The following is a 4,788-nucleotide window of genomic DNA, read 5'->3' on the forward strand; positions in this document are numbered from 1 at the left end:
GGGTCACCTCTCTTTGGAATGGGCACAAATATGGATCTCTTCCAGTAAGTCAGTCAGATAGTTGTCTTCCAAATTTCTTGGCAGAGATAAGTGTGTGCCTCCTATACCGCCTCACTTTCTTGAAAGATTTCAATTTTTATTCCATCAATTCCTGGTGCCTTGGTCTTTGCCAATTCCTTTAGTGCACCTTGGACTTCCTCCATCAGTATCACTGGCTCTTGATTATATGCTACCTCTAGAAATGGTTGAACATTAACCATTTCCTTTTGGCACAGTGACTCTGTGTATTCTTTCCATCTTCTCTTGATGCTCTCAGCATCATTCAATAATTTGCCCAGAGAATCTTTCCAATAATGAAAGTCGAGGCTTGAATTTTTTCTTCAGTTCTCCCAGCTTGAGAAATGCTGAGCGTGTTCTTCCCTTTTGGTTTTCTGATTTCAGATCTTTGCAAATTTTGTTGTAATATTTGGCTCTATCTTCTCGAGCTGATCTTTGAAATTTTCTCTTCAGCTCTTAGATCTCCTCATTTCTTCCATTTGCTTTAGCATCTCTACGCTGGAAAGCAAGTTTTAGTGTCTCTTGTGATATCCATTTGACCTTTTCCTTCTTTCTTGTCTTCTCAATAACTTTTTGCTTTCTTCATGTATGATGTTCTTGATGTCATCCCCCAACTCTTCTGGTCTTCAGTCTTCAGTGTTTAATGTATCAAATCTGTTCATCAGATGACCTCTAAATTCAGATGGGATATCTTTAAGGTCATGTTTTGCTCTCATGGACCTGTTTTCATGTTCTTCAGTTTCAGTTTGAATTTGCATAGGAGTGCCCCTGGCCTTATTTTGACTGATGATATGGAGCTTTTCCATCGTCTGTTTCCACAGATGTAGTCAATTTGATTTCTATGTATTCCTCTGGTGAGGTCCATGTGTGTAGTCGTCACTTATGCTGTCTAAAGAAGGTATTTGAAATGAACAAATCATTGATTTTTCAGAATTCTATCATGTGTTCTCCAGCATCATTTCTATCACCAAGGCCATATTTTCCAATGACTGATCCTTCCTCTTTGTTCCCAACCTTTGCATTCCAATCACCAGTAATGATCAATACATCTTGATTGCATGTTTGATCAATTTCAGATTGAAGAAGTTGGTAGAATTCTTCTATTTCATCCTCACTGGGTTTAGTGGTTGGTGCGTAATTTTGAATAATAGTAGTATTAACTGGGCTTCCCTGTAGGCGCATGGATATTATCCTATTACAGACAGTGTTGTACCTCATGACTGACCTGGATATGTTCTTTTTGACAGTGAATGCAACACCATTCCTCTTCAATTTGTCATTCCCAGCATAGTAAACCATGTGGTTGTCAGATTTAAAATGGCCAATACCAGCCCATTTCAGCTCACTAATGTCTAAGATATCAATGTTTATGTGTTCCATTTCATTATGGACAACTTGCAATTTTCCCAGATTCATACTTAGTACATTCCATGTTCCAATTTTCAAAGGCTGTGTACAGCTGTTTCTCTTTAAGTTGTGCCTCATCAACAAATGACGATCCCACAGGCTTTTCTCCCATGGACTTTACTCCATTAGCGTCATCACAGTCAACTCTACTTTGAGGAGGCAGCTCTTCCCCAGTCTCATTTTGAGTGCCTTCCAATCTGAAGGGTCATATATCTGACAGTGTTTCTCTGCTATTCATAAGGTTTTCAGTGACTAAATATTCGTAAGTAGTTTGTCACTCTTTCTTCCTAGTCTGTCTTTGTCTGGAAGCTCATCTGAAGCCTGTCCACCATGGGTGACCCTGTTGGTATTTAAAATACTGGTGGCATAGCTTTCAGAATCACAGCAACTCACAAGCCACCACAGTACGACAAACTGACAGATGAGTGGTGGCCATTTAGTTTTAAGCGGAAACTGTCACTTTAAATTGCGAGGAGATCTGTGCACATGCGTAGTAGAACCCTCTAGAGGTGGGTATGGGGTCTCCATTCACTCAGGCACCCGCCTAGTCACCACAATTGAGTATGCAGACAACAAGAGACCAATGAACAGATGCCAAAAAAAGAATGTCCACGCCTGTATCTCCACAGTTCTGTCAAGCGTTTGTGGCTGTTCTGATCCTCCCCCCACTTGGGTTCTCCCAAGATGTCGGTTCCAGGAGCAGCTGAGCATCTTGAATTAGAAAGCAATGGATTTCTTGATTCTGCTAAAAATTTCCCTTGTTGTAAGCCTTCCAAGCTTCTAAATATTCCTTTATTTGTGGTTCAGAGTTCTAGCACCATCCCCTGAGCCTGCTTGGTCTGGTATTCTGTATTGTTGGTGATGGAGCTCCTCACTGCACATCTCTCCGATCCACCATCTTAGTCAATCACAAAAGGGCAAATAATTGCCTTCCTCAGCAGCAGCCATTGAAGAGAAGCAGCATGACTATGCGCTCCCCTATGGCCGTTGGCCTCAACAAGGGCCACAAAGTAACCAAGACCGTGAGAGCAAGCCGAGGCACAGCCGCCGCTGTGGGTGCCTCACCAAGCACACCAAGTTCATGTGGGACATGATCCGGGAGGTGTGTGGCTTTGCGCCTTATGAGCGCCAGGCCATGGAGCTGCTCAAGGTCTCCAAGGACAAACGGGCACTCAAGATCATCAGGAAAAGGGTGGGGACACACATCCATGCCAAGAGGAAGCAAGAAAAGCTCAGCAATGTCCTGGCCGCCATGAGGAAAGCAGTTGCCATGAAGGACTGAGCAGGTCCATGTCCACTGTGTCCCATTCCTCCCCCCCCCAAATAAAAACCTTTACAGAAAAAAAGGGCAACTATTGTATGAAACCATTACTGTAAAAGCTTACAAATAGGTTTCCAGAGTTTTTTTTTTATAACTTTATGGAAGCAGAAAGACTCCTCTTTCTCTTTCAGAGCAGCTGGTATGTTTGAACTGCTAGCCTTGCTATAAGCAACCCAGTGCTTACCCTATACCACCACACCAGAGCTAATAAATCATCTCTGTTGCTTGTTGCTAAGTGCCGGCGAGTCGAGATCCGACTCATAGCGACCCTGTAGAGGGACTCTGTAACGGGGTTCCCGAGGAGCACCTGGTTAAGTTGGAACTGCCGGCCTTTACGGCCCAAACCGACTTTGCAGTTTATCAAACTAACTGGCAACGCCACACCAGAAGTCCTGAATCATCTCTAGACAACCTTTTTTTTTAAGGAAAATAGCTTATCTCAATATTGTTGTTGTTAATTGCCATTGAGTGGGTTCTGACTAACAGCGACCCTGTGTATAGGGTTTCCAAGAAGCAGCTAGTGAGTTTAAACCTCCAACCTTGCACTTCAAACTGACTTTGTGGTCCAGTGCTTATCTTACAGAGCCACACCAGGACCTCAATGTACTAACATACTTAAAATCCACTTCCCCATCTGAAAAAGCCCTGATGACTCAATGGGTTAAGCAAAGGACTGCTAACCATGAGGTCGGAAGTTCAAACCCACCAGCTACTCCATGGGAGAAAGATGAGGCTGTCTGCGCCCATAAAGATTTATTCTTGAAAATCTTAGGGAACAATTCTACGCTACCCTATAGTCAGTATGAGTCAGAGTTGGCTTTTGTTGTTGTTATTGTTGTTTTGGGTGTTCCCAATATGAGGTACATAAATAGTAAACTACAAGTGTGTGATACCACATGATAAACAAGCAACATCTTCACAGAATGGCAGCTTTGCTAAATAGTAAGTAATGTATAATACAGATTATATACAAATATATGCATAAATTTCCCAGTTCTAACAAACACACAAGTTCCTTATGGAATCTGTTGTTGTTAAGTGTCATCTAGTCAATTTTGTCTCACAGTGACCCCGCATATGGTTTCCAAGGAGTAGTTTTGGTGAGTTTGAACTGCCAGCCTTGTGGTCACAGTCCATTGCTGATCCTACAGCACCACACCAGGAGTTCCATGATGGAATAAAACAATGAATGTATGCAATAAATCGTGCAAAATCTCAGAGAGAAGTTACTCCTGTAGTTTTCAACTTTGGTTTCCCTTTCATCTGCCGTAATGTAAATGCTGGTAGAAAAGTTTCAGGAGCTCTCCAGAGAGCCACTAGCACCTAGTCCAACAACAGGGTGGATGTAACCTTAACACAGTGATGTCTTGTACAAGTGACTAGGATAAGCATAGTCCATAGGATAAGCACTGGACTGTAAACCACAAGGTTAGAAATTTGAGCCCACCAGCTGCTCCATGGGAGAAAGATAAGGCTTTCTGCTCCTGCAAAGACTTAAGGCCTTGGAAACTCTATACAGGGTCACTATGAGTCAGAACCGACTTGATGGCACTTAACAATTGACACAGAACAAACTTGTCTATTGAGTGATTGACCAGGGAGGAGGATCCAGAAAGTAAGAACCTGGCATAGAAAACAAGCTGCTAAACAGGGAAGAAGGCACTGACATGAGGAGGCAGGAGTAGAAAAGGGACATCTTTCATCAGAGAACTATTTCTGGTGCATTTCCTACGTGCCAGGCAATGTGCAAGATGTTGAGGATTAAAAGACAACATTCCATGCCTTGACAGAGCTTACACCTGGGGTTAAAACAGCAACTTAAACAATACAGAGCTTAGAGTACAAAACCCATCCCGTCTGCTGAACTGTTTTCCAAATCCCACCCTTATTTATGGCACCCTGTCAGTTTGCCATACTGTGGTGGCTTGTGTATTGCTATCATACTGGAAGCTGTGCCACCAGTATTTCAAATACCAGCTGGGTCACCCAGGGTAGACGGATTT

At 42.8% G+C, this 4,788-nt stretch overlaps 1 pseudogene; it reads left to right on the top strand.

The window, feature by feature from the left end:
- Positions 1-2,426: 2,426 nt before the first annotated feature.
- On the top strand, positions 2,427-2,746 carry LOC102830150 (annotated as a pseudogene).
- The last annotated feature ends 2,042 nt before the right edge of the window (positions 2,747-4,788 follow it).

This window comes from Chrysochloris asiatica, unplaced genomic scaffold, assembly GCF_000296735.1.
Source record: "Chrysochloris asiatica unplaced genomic scaffold, ChrAsi1.0 scaffold00018, whole genome shotgun sequence".
NCBI lineage: Eukaryota > Metazoa > Chordata > Mammalia > Afrosoricida > Chrysochloridae > Chrysochloris > Chrysochloris asiatica.